We start from the raw sequence: 24,187 nt of genomic DNA on the forward strand, positions 1-24,187 counted from the left end.
CAACTGATACTGTAATATCTAACCATCTCTAAAATGATCGTGTCATTTGGCAATTTCTAGCATTCTTCCATGTCTACAGAAATGAATTGTGTAAAAATAATCACTCAATGATTCCTTTACCACTCTTGAAACTCCCATATGTTCCAAGAAAGAAAATGTGGTTGAAATCCTCACTCCTGTCATCTGCTGTTTTGTACGCAGAATGTACCAACATAGGGCCACTGCCCACTTCATGCCGCCTCCACAGAATTCTGTCCAAGGACACCCTGTTAAAACTCTCTATTTGGAGAATTTCCTTCCCTCCACGCCCACTGTTATCATGTATGACTGTTTTGAGGACTTATTTTTCATGTTCTTCCTCCCTCCTTGGCATGCCTAGTTAAGAATTTTCCTTTCCCTTAGTTTTCTCTAATAAGGCTGGTGATGGTGGTTGTTAATAAGCAGTAGTTTAATTTAACCAAAAATCCATCAGTAGAAGGAATCCATTGTTCAATCTGTGGTATACTAGCTGGATGAATCTGGCTGGCTAAATCTGATTAGGATTATAATGAATGATTAGTTTCTAACCATGAATTGTCATGATGGATGAGCAGTAGAACCTTCTCTATATTCCAGAGACTGAGAGAATAAAGTGGACTCCACCCATGTGAGCATAGAGTTGACACTATATCGGCAATGACTGTTATTTATTTATTTGCTAACTTATACAGCCCAGTCTGCTTTTGTGTGGGTGAAAGAGGTATCTTCTAAATTATTTCTTCTTATGCATCAATCCAAATTTACCTCTGTCTTCTGGATTTTTTTCTCATGATGCATTTTAAGAAGCCCCAGGCTGGTCAAGAAACTCAGACAACTAGAAAGTCAATCAGCAACTTTTGTGCTTTGATGATCATTTTATATACTCGAAGCAGCATTCTGGAATGCTCTTTTCCTACCCTCATTCTCCCATGCTATATTTCTTTAGCTTGGTCTACCCTTCCCCCACCCCCATCATTTTCTCCCTCAAAATGTGCACAGCGTTCCAACACCACATAAACTAGAATACCTGCTTACATGCTTGCTTTTAAATAAGGTAGAACACTTTCCCAGATTCCTGTGGGATTATTCATTGTTTACATTTGGACTCATTTTAGAGACAGAATTAATATTTATGATTTGATATTTACAGATATACAAGCAATTAATTAATTAATGTATTAGTTTGAAACTCTTCAACGATGACCATCTATAACTTAGATATTAACCTAAATTCTAGGACCCCCATAATCAAACACTGATTTCCCATTTATTACCATATAGAGGCCTCAAACAAATGAAAGCTTTATCCATTTACCCTAATCCCATCCTTAGCTACTTCTCAGCAATATGAATCATAGCAGTTGACTCTATTGTTACCTCACCATCAAACCAAAACCTGACCTCATCTATACTCTAAACTATTTCACTTCTGAAGTATGTTGAGACTCTATTCTTTCCTTTCATTTCCCTGGTATTATTAAATATTACTCAGATTCTGAGCTCACACTCCCATTCCATGCCCAGTGGCAAGCTGTCAGAATGATGTTCTTTAAGGAAAATGCTATCACCACATTCAAGAAGTCTTTCTAGTCCTCACTTCTACTTCAGCAGTATGGTTTGTCATCTTTATTTTTTTTAATTATCCAAGTGATGTACAGAGAGGTTACAGTTTCATACATTAGGCCATGGGTACATTTCTTGTACTGTTTGTTACCTCTTTCCTCATTCCCGCCCCCCCTCCCCTTTTCCCTCTCCCCCCATGAGTTGTTCAGTTGGTTTACACCAAACAGTTTTGCAAGTATTGCTTTTGTAGTGGTTTGTCTTTTTAGCCTTTGTCTCTCAATTTTGATATCCCCTTTCACTTTCCTAGTTCTAGTACCAGTATATACAGTTTCCAATGTACTCAGATAAGATACAGTGATCGTGCGGGTACAAGCACAGGAAGGGGATACAAGAGGATCATCAACAATAAAAGCTACGGTTTTACATAGCAAGTTGAAAGTAATTACAACAGTAATATAACAGTCATTTCCATAACATGGAGTTCATTTCACTTAGCATCATCTTATGTATTCATAAGGGCATAGCTATTAGGCTCTTGTGATCCTCTGCTGTGACTAGCCTAAACCAGTGCTAATTATTCCCTGTGAGGGAGACCATAGAGTCCATGTTTCTTTGGGTCTGGCTCACTTCACTTAGTATAACTTTTTCCAAGTCCTTCCATTTCCTTACGAATGGGGCAATGTCATTCTTTCTGATAGAGGCATAAAATTCCATTGTGTATATGTACCACATTTTCCTGATCCACTCATCTACTGAGGGGCATCTGGGTTAGTTCCATATTTTAGCTATGACAAATCGTGCTGCGATGAACATTGTTGTGCTGGTGGCTTTATTGTGTTCTTGTTTGTGGTCTTTTGGATAGATGCCCAAAAGTGGGGCTGCCAGGTCATAGGGGAGCTCTATGTTTAGCCTTCTGAGGAATCTCCATACTGCTTTCCAGAATGTCTGAACCAGTTTACATTCCCACCAACAATGAAGTAGGGTTCCCTTTTGACCACATCCCTTCCAACATTTATTATTGTTAGTTTTCTTGATAAAGGACATTCTTCCTGGGGTGAGGTGGTTTATCATCTTTAATCTGGCCCTAATGGCCTACAGAGATTCTGAAATGGGAAAATCGCATAGCCCTTAGTTTATTTTCTGTAGTCAAACAGGATTTGAATCCTGACTCCACCACTTCCCAGAGGCAACTTAACCAATCCTCCACATGCCGCAGTTTTCTGTCCTATAAAATGGTACTAACCAATAACATTTAGATGAGGAATTATATAAAATGATACATTTTAGCACTTAGGATATGCCTGGCACAGAGTAAATACTCAATAATAACAATTATGATTACTATTCCTACTATTGAAAGCCTGAAACTTTCACTAGTTTTCTTATAGTTTATGGATTTCCTTTAGCAGGCTGTGAAATCTTTGCATCTAATCCATCATCCCTTAGCACTGGCCTAAAAGAAGTAGACATTCCATAAGTATTTTTAAATCAAATGATCCTGTTATAATGTAGTTTGTAAGTATTCACTGCTTCCTTCTGACTCATGGAATAAAATATACTCCTTAACATGCTTTATAGAACCTCACTGAGTGCCAGTGGCTCACACCTGTAATCCTAGCTTTGCAGGAGGCTGAAATATGAGTATCTGGGTTCAAAGCCAGCCCAGGAAAAACAATCTAAGAGACTCTTATCTCCAGTTAACCAACAAAAAGCCAGAAGTGGAGGTGTGGTTCAATTGGGAAAGTAACAACTTTGAGCAAAAAAACTAAGCAAGAGCTGAAGATCCTGAGTCCAAGCACCAATACACACACACACACACACACACACACACACACACACACACACACACACACAGTTATAAAACTCCTGAAATCTGGCTCTTGTGCACTTAATCATTTTCCTCTTTGCTTACACCTTGGCTAACTAAGCAAGATCACTTACATTTCCCCCAACCAGAGATTTTTCCTTCCAGCAGGAATATCTTTCTAAGCTTTGTCCCCATAGCTAGTGAACATCTTTTGACATTCCCCCAATCAAATGTCTTTGCTCTAACACTTTTATGGATTGTCTCAGGCTCTGAACATAGAAATACTAACAAATACAAAGTAAGTGGGTTGCTGGTACTATACTATAGTGCAAGATGAAATAATGTATCTGCATGTCCATGCTTCATAGCTGCTGTAAAGCAGCTAGGCCTGATCCTTCTTCCTGCCTCTGACCTCTTTTCAGAAGCACTAGTCCCCTGGGACAGAGCATACCACTCTAGTGTTCTGCCAGTGAGTCACACAGAAAAGTCACTCAACACTATTGGTTCAGTGAATAAAATGTCAACAGATTTTTTTTATTGTTGTTATATAAGAAAGGAAAACTGCCATCTCTTTAGTTGTCAACAGTGAATATTCCCAACACAGAGATGGCCCTTGCATACACACTGTCACCCCTGCTATCCTAGATGATGAAACTGAGTGGTCATATGTGCCTTGGTGACCAATCACATGCAGTATTTGTTACATCCAGCTTTTCTCATAGTTACAATATTTCCTCTTTGGACAAATAGTCCCACTTAAATAAATGGAAAATTACAAGGGAAATGGTCTGCTTTAATCTGAAATTATTGATACCTTCAAGAAGAAAGCTATAGTGAGCGTAATATGCACAAAACACTTCATTATTAATAATACACTGAAGTATGAATATTTATTATTAATAGTCAAACTTTCATAAAAAGTCGTTATCTAAACTGACCCACTACATGCTTTGCTAGTAAGGCTGGTGGAATTCCTGTATGTTAGAGCATATGACTTTTTCTACAAGTGAACTAATGTATACATACACACACATACACACACACACACACACACACACACACACACACACACTAGCAAGGTTCCTCTGGCTCAGCTTTGGACTGGCAAATTCCAATTCAGAATGCTCTCAGCGAACTGTTCAATGAAACAATATTCTTTAAGGATGATATTCAGCCAGAAAAAAATAAAAATAGATGCTTAAGATGACAGTTTCATGACATAGTCTGTGAAATGGCTGACAGCCTCTGGCTAGTGATGATGAACGCGTTGTAAGACCATGTTTTACAGTGAAACACTAGCTGCTTTAATGAAGGAACCATTTCAGGCTCTCTCTGCCTTAATGATGATGACTCATTGTTCTGGGAAACTTCACTTTCTACAAGAATAAGCCCTGGAGTGGCTCATAATTCCATGGTCACTATGACAACTCAGAGGTTTTTTTGAGGCACTGTATCTGCAGGAGGTCATATATTGGATCTGATTTTTAAGGAATTCGTGGTTGGACAAGTAATACCACTGTCAGTCATTGAAATCTAAAGTATGATAATCATGATCAATTATTACCATTGTCCACCATTAACCTAACTTACAAAAGACATCTCATTTGAGTCAAAATAAATATTTATTGAGAGGAAATAGTGTCACATTGGTACTTGAAAGGTCCTAGAAGCTGCTAAGTGATGCACGATGATTCCAAAGAATTAAATGCTTCTGGCATGTATTACAGGTTGAATATTCCTTACTCATTATGATTGAAACTAGAAGCTCTTCAGCTGTTGGAGTTTTTTAGAGTTAGTGATATTAGCATCGATTTTACTGCTTAAACATCTAAAACCTGAAGTAAGAAGCAATCCAAAATCCAAAGATTGTGGATTTTCTAGTTAGGGATGGTTGGCTTTAAATTCAGTAACCATGTAACACACAGTGATATAGGAGCCAAACTCAATATCTCATTTGAAATATCAATAATCAATTTTCCCATTTGGAAAGTGTTAGACTTTGGCCACAAGTTGGTCTTTACTCAGTGTTCAATTCTTCTTGAATCATTCTATGTAATTATATGGCTGTGTAATATGAGGTCCAAGAATTCCCCTAAAGGAAACTCAGATGGTATGTCAAAACCCTGAAATGATATGCAAAGATATGGTTTATTTACAGTTGAAGTCCTTGAACTTTACTCCACATTATAATTGGTTTTTTATAGCAATATGGAATCAATAAAAGTTTTCACTTACAAGAGTTTACAGTGTGTTGAGTTACTCTTAAATGTAATTTACAGCTTACTAAATGACAGTTTGTTACATTGTACGTATGAAAAGTGTGGTTTCATAAGAAGTACACTATAACCCTGGCTGTCACTACAATCCTTACTGTGGAACACCCTGTCCCCACTACCGTATAGAACAATCTCTTCCTAACTCATTGTTTTAAAAGAAAAGCAACTCCTTTTTGGTGGGAGAGAAGCAATCCTGCAATGGAGAACCTGTAGTTGTAATTCAGGAAATAGAGGCTAGATTTTAGCTTCTTACCAGCTCAGTTGAGTACCTCTGGAGTGCACAAAGTAGACAGCTATACGCAGCAGCCCCACTGGGTCCTCAATGAAAGTGACGCTATATTGTGTCTCTTTAATAATTTTACTAATGAAAATGTCTTGAGCTGAGCATAAGACATATTCTCAGGTGATAAGAACTACATGTAGCTGATTCTGATACACATGTGGTTTTTTTTGTTGTTGTTGTTTTTGGGTTTTTTTTGGCCAGTCCTGGGGCTTGGACTCGGGGCCTGAGCACTGTCCCTGGCTTCCTTTTGCTCAAGGCTAGCACTCTGCCACTTGAGCCGCAGCGCCACTTCTGGCCATTTTCTGTATATGTGGTGCTGGGGAATCAAACCCAGGGCCTCATGTATATGAAACAGGCACTCTTGCCACTAGGCCATATCCCCAGCCCCACACATGCAGTTTTTTTTTTTTTTTTTATTGTCAAACTGATGTACAGAGAGGTTACAGTTTCATACGTTAGGCATTAGATACATTTCTTGTACTGTTTATTACCTCCTTCCTCATTCCCCCCTCCCCCCTCCCCCTACACATGCATTTTAACACATGCAATTTAACATCTCTGAACCTGAAATGCTATACTCATTGTGCCACTGGATAAATTTTGTATTGTGAATATACTCAGTGAACAAAACAATAGCAACTGGCAATAACAAATGATTAAGTAAATAAAACAATCCTAAATTCTATGTATTGTGTTTCTATTGAGAACAGTCGGCCATTTCCTGCTTGAAAGATAATACCCTATAAATCCATCTAGTAAAGAAATTGCTTTCTTGTCTTCTGTTTCCATGGGATAATTAGATTAATTCCTTCCTCAACCCCAAAGCAGTGGACTTACACTTTTTATACCTACAGGAAATAACATTCTTTGCTCTGCTTAGTGCATACTGCACTTTTCTCCCCTTCTTCCTCTAAGCATCTGTGGCCACCTTGGGCAGCAGAGTGACTGAACCGTGGCAGCATGGGGTCAGAGCTGAGCAGACAAGCACCCAGGTCTTGGTCCTGCCCCATACTATCTGGGATTTGGGGGAAGTTACTTTGCCACACTGAACCTTCATTTGTAAAATAAGGATAATAATGCTGAATACATGAAATTGGTATGAAAGATTAAAAAGGAGCCCAGATATAAGTGGAACAGGTCCTTATTATCAAGTGTCACTATTTTTCAGAAGCAGCATGAGGTTTAGAATTGGACTCAAGTTGAACCTTGGTCATTGAGTGTGTCTCCTAATAGCAATTTCTCAGCCTTAGCTTCTAAATGCTGTAAAGATCAGGATTGTGTCTGTCTTGCTCAGTGTTGTATCCCAAGCACCTAACACAGAGCTTGATGCATGGTTATTGAATGAACCAATGAGTGCAGGATTCCTTACAGCATGTCTGCAACAATTATAGAGAACATACATAAATTACCACTGCCTGGTGCTTCCAGCACCTTGTAAACAATAGTTGATTTGTTTTTTTTTGGCAATACTGAACTCGCATTTTGCTGGAACTTACTATTTTCATAAAGCTAGGAAGCTTTAATTTTTGCCTTTTACTTAATAATTTCTTCAAGAAGAACAAAGAACATTATTTCTTTGAAGGTCTCATTTTACAGACTCACTGGTTATTTCTGAGATAAAGTCTTGCTTTCTGCTGAGCTACAATCCACCTACTTGTAGGTTTCTTCCCTCATTGGAAACAAAGTCATTCAGAATTTTCTGTTCAGGCCTGTTTGGTATTATAATTGTCCAGATTTCAGCTTCCCACCTAACAGGATGCCAGACACACCATTATACCCAGCTATAAGTTGAAAAGGAGTCTCATGAGCTTTTAGGCCCAGACGGACCTTGAACCTTCATTTCTCTGCCTCCCAAGTAGCTAGGATTTTAATTGTGAAACACTGGATCCCAGATTTTACAGTTGTTGATTTTTGATAGTCAAATTGAAAGAAGGGAGAGGTAAAAAGTGGCATGTCATCAGTATGCATGCTCCTATAATTAGAGGAATAGCTAGAAAGAGCATATGGTAAGTGGCTGGCCTCCAAAACAAGCTGTGTGCCAGAGGCTTGCACCTATACTCCTAGCTACTCTGGAGGCTGTGATCTGAGGATCACAGTTTGAAGCCAGAATCAGAATGAAAATCTGTTGGGGGGCTCTGGACCCCCTTTCCCCCTATCTCCCGGGGGAATGCCTGATCCCAAACTATGAAAGAACACTCGGCTTTTATTCCTCCAGCCGGCAGAAGGAACAAAGCATGTTCTCATAGATTACGCTAAGTTGAGGAAAGGTTGCCAATACCCCCTTCCCCCCACTTCCCTCACGTGTCAGAAATGGCAGTGGAGAGAGGCATGGGGAGATGTAGTCGATGGTCCATGAGTCTCACAGGATTTAATTGGGGGTGGTGGTTATATAACAGTAATGGCACGAAAGGAGGGGAACTGGCCAAAGGGTCAGTCATAGGCTAAAGACCGTGTCCGTCATGGTGATGTCACGAACTTCCTCTATGGGCGGAGATTACAATCCCCCAAGGGCCAGGCCTCTGCCATTAGACATGCGGCCGAGAGGCAGGGACCGCTTGCCTCTCTTCGGGTTGAGGCCGGAAGGTGGGAGGCGCTCCCTCCCACACTGCCCCAGGGCTGGGAGAAGGGCAGCGTGAATCCCCAACAAAAGTCCATTGCTAATTAACCACCAAAAAGCCAGAAATGGAGCTGGGGTTCAAGCAGTAGTGTGGCAACATTGACAAAAAAAAAAAAAGCTAAGGGACAGCACCCAGATCCTGAGTTCAAGCCTCAGCAACACACGTACACACACACACACACACACACACACACACAGATCTACAACACAGTAACACCACAGTATGAAAGGCAGCAAGAACCACTCATCTGTTTAATAGCTATTTATTGAGTACTTAAGATAGGATGGATACCGAAACATATTTATAAGTAAATATTTCACCTAAATATGTATAAATAAGTACTTCACAGTTCAAACCAGGCAAAAACTTCATAATACCTTGTCTTAACTAATAAAAAGCTAGATGTGGCAATTGCCAGTCATCCCAGCTATGTTAAAAGTGGCCAAGGCAAAAGATAATGTTTTTTCTCAAAAATAATATTTTATCTCAGCCAAGAAAGGTGGTGTGGATCAAGTGGTAGAGTACTTGCTTAATAGGCATACTGGGTTTAAGCCACATACTTTAACAAAAAGACTAAGCAAAAATCATATTTTACTTTGATAATGTCTGCTTCAATCCACTAAGCCCCAGACCTAATGATGTGAGGAGATGAGTGCATTTACCCTGATGTCAACATTTTACAAGAAATACAGGAATTAAACCACCAAACAACCTCCTATGCTTATATATATATATATAGATTTTTTTTTGTTTTAAGAATCATTTCTGAAACATGAATCTTCATTTATTTTTGAGCAGTACTGGAGTTTGAACTCAAAGCCCTATGCTTGCCATGCATGCCACACCTCTAGATCTAAAACAAATATATTTTAATTAGTAAGAAGAAACAGGATATAGAGGTCAGGGCAAGGGAGTTTCCTACTGACTGGGATATTTCCCTCACAGCATTACAACACAAAAGGAAGGAGGACTGACTGTATTGGGTGGGAATGGATAGTGGGAGTAAAGCTAAAAATAAATGACTACACCTCATTGATAACCTGGATTCTAGGTGATCTCAATATACCATTCCAAATTGCTGAGTATTGTTCTTGTTTTCCAAAACAGAGAAGTAGATGCCCTAAGGAGCACTGGGGTCCCACATGGCAAAGAGAAGGACACAGAGCTGTTACACTGACTACCAATTAGAATTTCATTGCCCTGTATTTATAAACTGAGATCAACCTACTTTAATTCAAAATATATAACAGGACCTATGGTTAATGTTATTTGACTTTGTTTTTTGTTTTGTTTTGTTTTGTTTTAAGGTGTAGCCCAGGCTGGTCTCGAACTCGTGATCCTCCTGCCTCATCCTCGTAAGCCACGCCGGCTTACTTTATTATTTCTAGGCAAAAAGAAAAAAAGTCTAAGCAGTAACCTGTTGGCCCTGTCTGCATTTGCTCAGCTTTCCCCTTTCACTCATCGCCCCCCCTCCATCTGTGCTCTCTAAGCCTGTAATAATGGAAGCAGATTTTGCCCACCACCAGGGAACATAGCACACACTCGCGGATGGTGGCAGCAACACAGTGGGGAAAATAATGATCAGAAAATGTCGTAGGAGGATCAAGAACATAGGAAAGGAAGAAAGTGAGAGGGAGGAAGGAAGAAGAGAAGGGTAAGAGAAGAGAGGGAGAACAGAAAGAAAGAAATCAATAAACTCATCAACCTCAAGAATGAAGTATGTCAAACACTGAGCTGAAGGGCCCCTGAGGAATGGTCCTTCCACCTCACTGGTCTTGGGAAGCATCTGTATCAATTAGCTGGGAACAGGCACTGGGATGCATAGGTAATTGGGATGGCTGGGGGACAGGGCCACAGCCAACCTGCTAGCAAGCCCTGTGGATCTTGGACATCCTTCAGACTCTCTCTGTCTGAAATACCTTCTTGATGGGTGCTGGTAGCTTTATCTGTGATCCTAGCTGCTCAGGAGGCTGCTATCTAAAGATTCAGATTCAAAGTCATCACACGCAGAAAAGTCCCTGAAGTTTTTTTTTTTTTAATCTCCATTTAACTAGTGGAGCTGTGGCTTCAAATGTTGGAGTGCCAATCTTTTTTTTTTTTTTTTTTTTTTTTTGGCCAGTCCTGGGCCTTGGACTCAGGGCCTGAGCACTGTCCCTGGCTTCTTCCCGCTCAAGGCTAGCACTCTGCCACTTGAGCCACAGCGCCGCTTCTGGCCGTTTTCTGTATATGTGGTGCTGGGAAATCGAACCTAGGGCCTCGTGTATCCGAGGCAGACACTCTTGCCACTAGGCTATATCCCCAGCCCTGGAGTGCCAATCTTGAGCCAAAAAGCTAAAGGGCAGCACCAGTTCCTGAGCTCAAGGCATAGTATTGGCACAAGTAATTAATTAATTAGTTAATTTAATTCATTAAAATAACTTCTCATCAATCCCCTTTCACATAGCCAACCACTTATAGAACAGAGACAGAAAGAAGAAAAGTGTCTAGAAATTGGGTACTAATGGCTCATGCCTGTAATCCTAGCTACTCAGGATGCTGAGATTTGAGGCTTGTGGCTTGAGGCCAGTCTGGGCAGAGAAGTCCTCTGGCGGGAAAGTCCATGACACTTTTTATCTCCAATTAAGCACCAAAAATATTGAAAGTGGAGCTGTGGCTCAAGTTGTAGAGCCCTAGCCTTGAACACCTATGGCCTTGAGTTCAAGCCCCAGACCAGCACCAAAGGAAAGGGAAGGGAAGGGAAGGGAAGGGAAGGGAAGGGAAGGGAAGGGAAGGGAAGGGAAGGGAAGGGAAGGGAAGGGAAGGGAAGGGAAGGGAAGGGAAGGGAAGGGAAGGGAAGGGAAGGGAAGGGAAGGGAAGGGAAGGGAAGGGAAGGGAAGGGAAGGGAAGGGAAGGGAAGGGAAGGGAAGGGAAGGGAAGGGAAGGGAAGGGAAGGGAAGGGAAGGGAAGGGAAGGGAAGGGAAGGGAAGGGAAGGGAAGGGAAGGGAAGGGAAGGGAAGGGAGAGAAAGAAAGAGAGAGGGAAAGAGGTAGGGAAGGAAAGAAAAGAAAGAGTAAACTCACACCTGTAGTCCTAGTGACTTGGGAGGCTGAGACCTGAGGATAGCAGTTCAAAACCAGCCTGGCAGGAAAGTCTAAGACATCCGTACCTTCAAGTAACCACCAAAAATCCAGAAGTGGAGCTGTAGCTCAAGTGGTATAGCACTAGCCTTGGGAATTAATGCTGGTATTGAATAGACAGGGACTCGATGAACTCATTAGTGTTTATTTCACATGGAGCAAATGTTAAAACATTTCTCTAATATTCCAAGAGCAACAAGAACCAGAGACCATATCAGGTATAGTTGAAAGAAAACGTAGTATTCTACCAAGTTCTATATACTTCTAAAAATCCATGAGGAATGTGTGCCTGCTCCGTTCCTCTGGTGGCCATTGTTGTTCTCTCTGATCACTGCTCAAGTCTTCCATAGGCCACACTTTGCTCTCCTATAAACACTTCTCCCAGGCTGCTGCCAGGCTTGCTTACTCCAAACACATACCATCTCTACATCCCCTAAAGCATCACAACATCAGAAGGCTTGGGAAGACAGAAGGGAATAAACATCAAGAAAACAGTATTTTTCAAGAAAAGAATTGAATTTCCAACTCCCGAACCTGCCCCAGGCTGCACCTTTTCGGTATTGCTAGGATGAAAATGCTTTGTGTCCCTTGTACAAATGGCTTCTTTTAGGGAATGATGATAGGCAGAGTGGTCCTTGTGGGGGAGTGGGGCCATGAATTTGGTGTTCCCTGTGATTTGCAGCTGCCAATGAGCTACAGACCTGGAGAGAGAGGAGGAGAAGGAGGAAGAATCGGTATGAAGCATCAACACTGTGTACTATAGCACAGACATGTCTTCTAAAAGAACTGCTCTAACTCTTATTTTCATAATAATTTTTCTAACAATAGGTTATTCAGAGAAACTCAGGGACTATCAGTGAAAAATGTAAGCTGGCTGCAATTTTTATAATATGAGGTTGTACTAAAGTTCTTTTTTTTCTTTCTTCTTCCTTTTTTTTTTTTTTAAAGAAAGATGCTAGGCCCTCCTAATCTCTATAAAGGAGAGACTGTGGTGAGGTTGCCTTGTTTATGAAGATTGCTAAGATAATAAATTGACATTATGAGTCCCATTTCCGTGTGTCTGAGTGAGAATCTGTTGAAGCAGACGGGACATAATGGGGGGGAGCTTAGAAAGTGAAATTAGATTTCTCATACAAGGGTCAGCAGCTGCTCAGATAACAGGAAAACCCTCAGAAGTAATTTATCAAGGGACAATGAAGTAAACAACACTGAAGGCAACTCTTCTTTCAGATGAGAAAATGCGCCAGGACAGCTCTGTGGTTGGAATGATTCACTACCTAATGTTCAAAGGTTTATATTTGAAAATGCAAATTGCTTTTGACTCAGTGTTATCAAAGCCAGGATTGTAAAGTGTGCTCATGTGCTGAACGCACCCTCAGCACAATAAAGGGTGATGTTTGTCTGTGCCAGATGGTTTCTATAGGTATGAGACATCCCAAACAGCAGTCATCACTGAATTTCCAAGTTTGGGAATAACCAAGTCTTTAAACATAGAAAAACCACAGTTGGTACAAAAACAAAGCAGGTAGATGGCTAGCAAACAAGAATTCAACAGAATAATCACAACAACAGCAGCTCCATTGGTAGATTCCCACAGAGCAGACTTCAAACATTCACAAATGACTTCCCTGCTCCTTGACCAAAAGTATTTTTTATTTTTAGGAATAGAGTATGCTTATTATGATTATTTTAAATCATTATCTAAGTAGTTGTACAAAGGAGTTGCCATTTAATAAAGAAGTTTATGAATAGAATATAACTTGATCAATGTCGCCTCTTTCTACATTCTCACCTGTCCCTCCTTGACCCCATCCTCTTCTCTCATTCTTTTTAATTTTGTAGAGTATACATTGGATTCTTGGAACAAAATTTTCTTAAAAAAATTCTAAACACCTTCTGGGAATTGGTTTTATAGAGAAGTAGACAAGGATAACTCCAAGTTGAAACTGTCAAGTTGAAAAGGCCATGGACAGAATAAGCACAGTTCTGAGGAGAGGACTGACATGATGTCAGCTATGTTTGAGGAACGTTGAAATAGCGGTAAGAAGGAGGAGGAACTGACACAAGATTGGTAGACTGTATTCAGGTATCTGAACCAAATACCAGCTTAAAAAGCACAGAGGCCCAAAGTAGGAAAAGGAACATAAATCAGAGAAAACAAAATTGCTAGGGCTTCTCCCAGACCCTTTGAATGGGCTCAGTCAGGAAGGAAGACTGAGAAAAAGACTACCCTTCATGATAAACCACCCAACAGGTAGCTAACAAGGAAAGCCCTCATCTGGCTACCCACCTGACCTGGAATTCCAAGGGTCATTGTTGGTGCCTCTTTTTCCTCCTCTCTAGCTATCATGTCATGCCCATTTTGTTTTCTAAGTTTTTCTCAAATTCATTTCTCTGAAGTCCTGGGAACTTCAACTCTGGGCCTGGGTGCTGTCCCTTAGCTTTTCAACTCAAGTTTGGCACTCTACCACTTGAGCCATAGCACCATTTCAGACTTCTCAGTGGTTAATTGGAGATAAGAGTCTTGGGGACTTTCTTGCCTGAGCTGATTTCAAACCACTGAGAGCTCAGCTTCTGGAGTAGCTAGGATTACAGTCATGAATCACTAGAGCCTGGTTGTCTTTTACTCAATGTCAATACCTTAGATCCAACCATTTCCAACTGTTAACTAACCACCAAACAGGTTCTCTGTTTCCACTCTTGGTAACTTTCCAGAATTCTATCCTTCCAGCAGATACCCAGAATTCTACATCTGTAGAAAGATTTGAATACTGACTCTCCTGGTTAGGGCTCTTCATTCAAGTCTCATCAGGAGAGAGCTCTTAGTGTGGCAAGAAAAATCTTCCTGACCCCACAACTCAGCTCTCAGCACCTGCCTTCACCCTTTTCCCATATCAGTAACACAATGCATGCAGTTCTCTGCAAATATTTAGGACATCCTCACTCCTAGGTTTTGGTTTCTGGCTGACCTCTCAGCTTAGAATCATAGCCTTCCTTTCCCATCACCTAACTCCCTCCATCCTCCTTTTACAAACCTTGCCTTCTCCTGAAGCCTTCACTAACACCCACCCCTCAACCAACAAGTCCCCTCAAACCAAAAAGTGCCTTCCTCTGTAATTCACATGCAAGGCTACAGCGGCACTCAGCATACTATGTTTAAAGTACTTATTTATATCTTCCTTCCTCTTTCCTCTCCAGTGTGTGACCCCAGATGAGGAGAACATAGGTACTCACTCACATTAGGGACCAAATCAGTCACTACATGAGTCATTCTCCATGATGGAGCCCAGAGGGACAAGAGAATAGAGCTGAGTTCTGGGGAATGTGCAAGTGTATAGGGAGGAGAAAGGAATGAAGTATAAGCTCCTGAGGATAATGAATCATAAAAGCAGGAGAATTGACAAGAACTGTGTGTTGGTATCTATGTTTACTTATCAGCAAGTCAAGTTTCTACAATGCATGCACATTATTTTTATTTATTTATGTATTCACTCAGTTGTGGGGCTTGAACTTGGGACCTGGGTGCTGTCCCCGAGCTCATTTGCTCAAAGCTAGCACTCTATCACTTGAGCTATAGGGCAAGGTTTTCTGGTGGTTACTTGGAGATAAGAATCTCATGGATTTTCCTGCCTGAGCTGGCTGCAAACCATGATCTTCATATCTCAGCCTCCTGTGTAGCTAAGATTGCAAGTGTGAGTCCCCAGCTCCCAGCTCATATTACTTTTAAATAAGTGTTAAAGGAGTTTAGTGAGGGCACTTGCTAAGCTACTATAACATAGGGACCCCAACATAGGACAGTCAAAATACAGAAGTTTATTTCTCTCTCATCTAAAGATCCATGGATGCACAGTCCTGGCCTCACTGGGCAGCACTGTCCCCATCATTCGCTTCCATGTTGACATCATTTCCAAGAATGATTGCAAACAGCATGTAGAATGAAAGAGGAAGGAGAAAACAAGTGGTTAGCTTTTAGGGAAGCCAGAATTGCCCCACCTTGTGGCCAGATGAATGTCCACACCCAACTATAAGAGAAGCTGAGAAATGTTTTCTCTTTGGGCATACATATTCTCAGTTAAAACATGTTAGAGTCTTATCCAAGAGAGGAAGAAGGAAGAAGGATCCTAGGGACAACCAGGGGTCTGATATAGAGTGTTTCTACAATAGGGTTTTAGTAAAGTAGTAGAAAGGTTTAGTAAAGCAAATGAAAGTTTTCATGGGATTAACGTTTATCAGACAAAAAAAAAATGAAGATAAAAAGTATAGATCAGGGCTGAGAATGTGGCTTAGCAGTAGAATGCTTGCCTAGCATGCATGAAACCCTACATTTGATTCCTCAGTACCACATAAACAGAAAAAGCCAGAAGTGGTGCTGTAGCTCAAGAGGTAGAGTGCTAGCCCATAAGCAAAAGAAGCCAGGGACAGAGCTCAGGCCCTGAGTTCCAAGCCTTCAGGACTGGCCAAAAACAAAACAAAACAAAAAAGTATAGATCAAAGCTGGGCCTGCTCAACAACAAATGCTGGAGGGGGGTGTGGGGAAAGAGGAACCCTTCTCCATTGTTGGTGGGAGTGCAAATTAGTACAACCACTTTGGAGAACAGTATGGAGGTTTCTCAAAAAGCTCAATATAGACCTACCCTATGACCCAGCCGTACCACTCCTAGGCATCAATCTGGAACAGCAAGTCCCAAGATATCAAAAAGATATTTGTAGGGCTGGGGATATGGCCTAGTGGCAAGAGAGCTTGCCTCGTATACATGAGGCCCTGGGTTCGATTCCCCAGCACCACATATACAGAAAACAGCCAGAAGTGGCGCTGTGGCTCAAGTGGCAGAGTGCTAGCCTTGAGCAAAAGGAAGCCAGGGACAGTGCTCAGGCCCTGAGTCCAAGGCCCAGGGCTGGCCAAAAACAAACAAACAAACAAAAAGATATTTGTACTTCCATGTTTATTGCGGCACAATTCACAATAGCCAAAATATGGAAACAACCCAGTTGCCCCTCCACAGATGAATGGATCCAAAAAATATGGTACCTATACACAATGGAATACTACATAGCGATTAGGAATGGTGAAATATGTTATTCATAGGGAAATGGTCAGAACTTGAACAAATAATGTTGAGTGAGACAAGCCTAGAACACAGAAAACAAAGAGGCATGATCTCCCTGATATATGACTGTTAAGAAAGGGAGACGAGGGGGCTGGGAATATGGCCTAGTGGCAAGAGTGCTTGCCTCATATACATGAAGCCCTGGGTTCGATTCCCAAGCATCACATATATAGAAAATGGCCAGAAGTGGCGCTGTGGCTCAAGTGGCAGAGTGCTAGCCTTGAGCTAAGAGAAGCCAAGGCCAGTGCTCAGGCCCTGAGTCCAAGTCCCCAGGACTGGCAAAAAAAAAAAAAAAAAGAAAAAGAAAGGGAGACGAAGAGACCAGGTCTGTGAAACCAAAAACTGCTTATCAAATGCTATTTCCCACAGCATTGGGGCAGCGACCCAACAGTATGTAACTAAAACCAAACAACTACTCAACATATAAAGGTCAAAAATCGACCTCTCAGTGGAATACAATAGCTCAAAAGCTATGTATGTACGTTCATATAAGACTACTGTCGACATATTGTCTAATATCGACATTACATTTAAAGCCCTAGGCGATTTTTCTTGGGCTTGGCCACGTGGCTACTGTATATGTTCTTGATACATTGTATATTGTATATATGTCTACCTGACCTAGAGAAGGGAAAGAAAAACAGGGCATAAGATATCACAAGAAATGTACACACTGCCCTACTATGTAACTGTACCCTTTTTGCACAACACCTTATCAAAAAAATTGTGTTCAATTAATAAATAAATTAAATTAAAAAAAAAAAAGCTGGGCCTGCTGGTGCATGTCTATAATCCCAGCACCTGGAAAACTGAGGCTGGCAGATTACAAATTCAAGGACTGTTTAGGCTCTGCAGTGAGTCCCAGTCTCAAACAAACAAACAAAAAATAGTATAGACTGTTTATTCAAGTATTACCTTAAGTGACAGAAGAGAAATAGATGTTGACTAAAAAGAACTAGTCACTTGAAGTTTTGTTTTGTTTGCCCTAAAGAAAAAGGTGCTTTTTTTTTTTTTTTGCCCATGGTTCATGCTTTATTTTTTCCCTTTATTTTCAAAGTGAAGTACAGAGGGATTAGAGTTTCATATGTAAGGCAGTCAGTACGTTTCTTGTTCAACTTGTTACTAAAGGAAAAGTTTGAAGACATTAATGGAAAGGTAACAAGATCCATGGAATAAACCTGGAGATTTTAGCCTTGCTAAGTAGAAAAGGTACCTCTCCTTGTGGAATGCAAGGAAGCATGAGGACATTATACAAACACACTGATCAATATGGGGGGAAAGTTAGATTGGAAAGGTTGTAGTACCCATCAGCTTTCTAGGTTCGGCCACAATGAAGCCCTAAACTTCAAACTTTTTTGTCTAAAATCCTACTGTAGAGTTGAAGTAAACCCCATTTTTGAGGCAGTAGCCATTTTGTTGACTGCTTAAACTATGAGTAACCCAGGCCACCAATTATCCCGGCTAGCAGAACAAGCTTATTAGGACCCAGCCAGTCAGGAAACTCCATGCTTAACTCTAACCGCCTGGGAATGCTTAACTCTAACCATCCCGGAATGTCACTAGCCCTGAGCCAATCAGATTTGTACCTGTATCCTATCCTTGCTTGAACACCTGATTGCTGTAACTTTGTGGGTTTTTTGCCTTTATAAGCCCTGTGAAATTTCAGCTTGGGGCCTTCCTCCTAACCTCTGCTGCGTCGGAGTGTAGGATGAGGCCCGAGCTGCAGTCCGCCTGAATAAAGCCTTGCTTTTGGCATTTCGGAACATCCGGCTCTCGGTGGTCTTCTTGGTGGTCGTCTCGCAACTTGGGCATAACACTACCCAACCTTATGTCCCCCTAAATACCACCTTTCATCCATTCCTCCTTAGTCTCTAATTTGCAAAGACAGTGAATCACCTAGCTGAGAAAGGGTACCAGTTTTCAAGACAGAAAGACACCCTGCCTTATCCTGGCCTCTTTAATTCATTTATGTATTAATTCTTCATTCTACCCATAAAGATCACCTCCTATGTTTTCATAGCTAAGGATACAGAAGCAAACAAGATCAAGTCTTTGTCTTTATGGAGTTTGATTTGGAGGGCAATGTATGCATTCAAGTGATAACCTTTAGAAGACAATGCTAGGCCTCTGCTTCCTTACTCAATTACTATAATAGTGAAATTTTCAGGGAGAGTAGGAGATAGGCACACAAAATGACAGATGTCACACTGCATACATGCCTGTCCTCCAGTGGCCGGAAGAACTCAAATCCAGATAATAAACACATACATAGATAATGGAAGGAACACAACATGTTCATCTTGAAACAATGTTAGGAAGGTAAACAACCCTCTATGGCTGTCCATGATCTTTGCGAACCCATGGTCTTGATTTTCTATGAACATCAATTCCTTCCTTCCATCCTTCCTTTCTCAACTCCTTTTAAACCCACTATTGGCCTTTAACTTTTTTCATATACTCCTGCATATGATCATCTCCTGGTTTTTGTTTAATCTCAATAAACCATTTCCCAACTCTGCTAGACAATATTGAATACAGATTAAAATGAGTTAGAGTATCAGACATTGACCTGACATCTCTAAAGCCTCTGCAAAGGGAAATAATAATCCTTACCTGGTAGTCAGCTTCTGAGAATGACACAAGATGTCCATGTAATGTTGACAACTCAGCAGTCACCAGCAAACATGAATATTATGGGACAGAAATACCAGATAAAGCAGCTGGCATCAGACCTGTTTCAGCTGTTGGTTCAAGTAAAAAGGTGGATTTTTTTTGTTTTTAAATAATGTAGGAACATCAGATCCGGGGATGACTTACAGACATCCCTTTTGAAACAACCTTTTAGCTCTACAGAGCCAGAATGAATCCGAAAGCAGAAGGAGACTGGTCAGGTTTTCACATCGGTCAGCCTTGGTTGGGCCTCCTGTGGTTGGCCTTGATAAGAATAGGAAGTGCTGAGTCACCCAGCCCCTGGGGTAGGGTGGGGCGCTGCAGGCCTGAAATCCTCCACAGAGAGCATTCCAGGGCCTACTCCATCCACTTGGTCACCTGACCCACTTACTGCTGGCCTTCTCTTTGTCTCAGCCCTCTTTCTGCTCCAGTCTCTTACTCACTGATCCAACTGGTTATTTTCCTTCTCTGGACACAAGGCTCCTGATCTCAGTTCCAGAGGCAGAGTCAGATGGGCCAGTCCCCTTAGACACCTATGAATTCCTGCCTTCAAATCAGAGGGCTAGGGGGTAGGAATATGGCCTAGTGGTAGAGTGCTTGCCTCGCATACATGAAGCTCTAGGTTTGATTCCTCAACACCACATATACAGAAAACGCCAGAAGGGGCAGTGTGGCTCCAGTGGTAGAATGCTAGCTGTGAGAAAAAAAGAAGCCAGGGACAGTGCTCGGGTCCTGAGTCCAAGCCCTAGGACTGGGGAAAAAAAAAAATCAGAGGGATAACTTGAGGAGAAATAAGACCACCTGGGGAACACTACCCAGGTTCCTATCTTAGAAGAAATGAAAGAAAGTAGGAAACAAATAAAGGACCCGTGTAAAGTGGAAATGGATGAAAGTGAAGCTAAGGAGGGAATTTGGTGAATTTTCTGAAAGACAGAGGCAAGTGCCACTGCTTTATTAATTTCCTTAATTGTGCCATCCAAGGCTGCTGCCCGTTCTAAAGATGGCTTGACTCTATTCTCTGTTAAAGAGTCTCTTTGTAACAGTTTTGGTAACTAATTCATCCTTTCTGTTTGCCATTGGCCTGCAATATAAATGATTAGCTCTAACTTTTAGGTTCCACAGAGCTGCACAAATGTTTTGAGTTATAGATCCAATGGACACCTTTAGAAAAGAAGCACCATGAGAAATGCCTTTCTGGATTGGCAAAGAAACCTGCCTTTTGAGGTCTGGAGTAGCCCCAGTTCCTATTTCCTTGCTTGTGAAATGTAAGGTGGTTAGAAATCTTGGATGTGAAGACTGAGTGGTCACAAGTACCTCGCCTTTCGATCATGACCATAGCCACTGATAGTGACAGTTCATGGGTGGGGCTCAGTGGTTTAGAGAGCAGCAGCCACCATCTCACACACTTCCTTCCCTCTTGGGTACCAACTTCTCACAAATGAGTGATGCAAACAGTAGGCACTCAAAGGTGGGGGGGAAGGGGGAATCTCATACGCTGCTATATTATCATCATGATAAAAAGCACAATAATCTTACTACTCAAGGACAATGACTATGCACAATGTTGTATTTGCTTCTGATCATATACATTTTAATAGGAATAGTGATTCTGTTTTCATAAATATGTTTAGTTCTTGCTTTGGGATTTTTTTTTTTAAACAACAACAACAAAAGCTAGCTGCTGGAAATGAAGGTGTTGCTCAAGTAGTAGAATCCTAGTCTTAAGCATAAAAGCTTAGGGACAGTGGCCAGGCCCTGAGTTCAAGCCTCAGGACACACACACACACACACACACACACACACACACACACACACACACACAAAATGGTGGTAGAGAGCTGGATGTAGTATCTTATTTCTATAACGAGCTACTCAGAAGACTAAGATTAGGAGAATTATGGTGCAAGGTCAGCCCTGCACAAAGTTCAAAAGACCCCTTCTCAAACACTAATTTTAGTCATCATAGCTGTAGTTGGAACTATAAATAAGATTGCCTCTCAGGCTCACACATGGACAAAAATCAAGACCTTGCAAGTAGCAGTAAGGCTCAAAGTGGTAGGGTACTAGCCTTGAGCTGAAGAGCTCAGGGACAGTGTCCAGGCCCAGAGTTCAAGTGCCACAATCGACAAAAAAAGAAAAAAAATCAAGACCTTATCTTAAAATAACTAGTACCAAAAAATAAAAAAAGGCTAGAGGCATGGCTCAGAAATAGAGTATGTGGCAGCAAAGACAAGGCCCTGAGTTCAAAATTAGTACTACAAGCAAACAAATAAATAACTGTCTTTTGTGCTAGAGGTATAACATCATACATGGAACAAAGATAAATGTGGCTAAGACTGGAGAAACTGAGTCCCAGTAAGATAAGCTAGTAACTTACCCAACCTGGAAACCAGCTCCACATTTGCCTTACTCCAAGAGCAAACCTTTTAAGGAAGTCGACTCTAAGCTGAACATTTCAGAACCATTTATGGAGGAAATGAAATACTGAGGAGGGTAAGGGGAGGTAGATGCTATTCTTAGAGATAGATCTCTCTGGTTTATCATGAAACCAGAGCTACTAAAATTCATCTGTAGATAGCCATTTTAAAAGAGCAACTTAACTGTCCATGCATCTAAAATATCAATGCCTGCCTATGTGTATAAGCTGACTAGAAAGGAATGGAGTGGTACCTGTGAACCATACATTAAGTGGCCCTGCTGCAGGTACACTGACAGGAGCGGAAAGCTTTGGCCACTCTCATCACAGCCCAATCCCAGCCAATGTCATGGCTACCGGGGACTGCCCACTACGGATAAAGTCATAGCAGCATGATCCACGACTATTGGTCAGACATGAATAGATGCCAGTAAAGACAGAGATGCAATTGTATTTCTGCTAAGAACATGTGGGCTTGGATAAAAGTATATATCAGGCCATCTTTGTGGTTGTATCTTGCTACCTTTGGCCATTTAAGCAAATATTTACAAAGCATGCATCCTTGCCCACAGAAGTTCCATTCACTCAACAATATTTATTGAGTACATAGTATGTGTCAGACATTGTGTAAGCCATATATATGGATACACCCATGAACACAACAGACAAAACTGCTTTGTGGTGCTTTAGTGGAGAAAGATATATAAATGACATTAAATATAGTTGGAGACAATCCCACAGCCTCTCACAGTTGGGATACAATGAAGAAACTATACTAGGAAAATGCACAAGTGGACTAAAAGAGGCATGCAACATCTCAATATGATATTCTTTTTATTTTTATTTTGTTTTATTTTTGTGCTGGTACTGGGTTTTGACTCAGAGACACACTCTGGGTTAGTTTTCTCATTCACAGCTGGTGCTCTACCATTTGAGCCACACCTCTTGCAGCCTTCTGATGGTTAATTGAGGATAAGAGTCTCTTGGATTTCTCTGCCCAGGTGATCTTAGACTGCAGTCCTCAAATCTCAGCCTCCTGAGTAGGATTACAGGTGTGAGTCACCAGCACCTGGCCTGGTATTCTTTTTTTGTTAATTTGTTCTCTCATGTTAAATGTATGTATTTACTTATTCATTTTTACATTTCTTACCATATTTATTACACCATCCCTCATTTTTCTTTCCCTTCCCTAGTTCAGGTAAGCATACATACAATATCCAGTGTACCAAAATCATCTACAGTAACCACATGGTGTACGCCAAAGGAAATTCACTTAGTACATTAGACATAATGACAACAATAAAATCCTCCTGTTTCCTTCTCTTGGAGTTCATTTTGCTTAGCCTCATCTTATATAATCAGTTGTACATAGCTGGTGAGCTATCAGGGCCTCATGTATATGAGGCAGGCACTCTTGCCACTAGGCCATATCCCCAGCCCCGGTTTTTAATTTATTATCTTAGAGCTTTACTATTGGCTAAAAAAGTCTAATTTCCTCTCCTTCCTTACTTAAAGGATAACTTTCTATACATATATATTTCAAAAAAATTATTGCTATTTTAAAGGTTATGTACAGAGGGGTGACAGTTGCATAAGTCAGGTAACAAGTGCATTTCCTTTTGGACAATGCCACCCCCTCCCATGTTCTCTCCCAGTTTTCCCCTCCCTTTCCCAGATATAAGTTGTATAGTTCTTGTTCAACATAGTATCTAGTGAGTACCATTGCTGCATTTCTTCAATCTTCGCCCTCTGTTTCTATATATATATTTTATGTTTGCTCATTTAATATCTTATTCTGAAGTTTAGGGAGCATGTATGTGGGGGGGGGGCAGGCTTACTGGGGATCCAACAAGGCCTTGAACATTCTAACCTTGCAGTCTTATCACAGTTACCTCAACCCCCCTTTGTTTCTTTGTCTTGTTTTTGTTTTTCCTTTCTACCACTGCTACATTTTCTATTTTGTGGACCCAGTCTAGTTGAACAAGTCCCTTATTGATGGATTATATGGATGGCTCATAATCACTTGCTATTACAAATAATGAATGTCATAATGAATATTTCCTGCTCATGTTAAATTTGTAAAGATTCTTAAAAGTGCCAAATGTCAACAAGTAAATTAAAATGGCTACATTATTTAATTCCAGATAATTTCCCTCAAAGGCTGCACCATCTTGAATTCACACCAGAAAAGATAGCAATACTCTTTCTACAACCTACCAGCAGAGTTTCAATGATCAAATAATGAGAAATATTTTTAAATGTTTCAGATTTATATTGCTTGCTCAGAACAGGTACTACACCACCTGAGCCATG

The 24,187-nt window shown here is 41.0% G+C and overlaps 1 protein-coding gene across 1 annotated transcript in view; it reads right to left on the bottom strand.

Moving 5' to 3' along the window:
* Positions 1-19,652, bottom strand: part of Ifrd1 (interferon related developmental regulator 1) — a 51,643-nt gene extending 31,991 nt beyond the window's left edge. Inside the window, exon 1 of the mRNA XM_048339768.1 lies at positions 19,402-19,652. The gene's annotated coding sequence lies outside the window, so the exon portion shown is untranslated. The remainder of the gene's footprint in view (positions 1-19,401) is intronic.
* Positions 19,653-24,187: the final 4,535 nt, after the last annotated feature.

This window comes from Perognathus longimembris, chromosome 2 (assembly GCF_023159225.1).
Source record: "Perognathus longimembris pacificus isolate PPM17 chromosome 2, ASM2315922v1, whole genome shotgun sequence".
NCBI classification, from domain to species: Eukaryota; Metazoa; Chordata; class Mammalia; order Rodentia; family Heteromyidae; genus Perognathus; species Perognathus longimembris.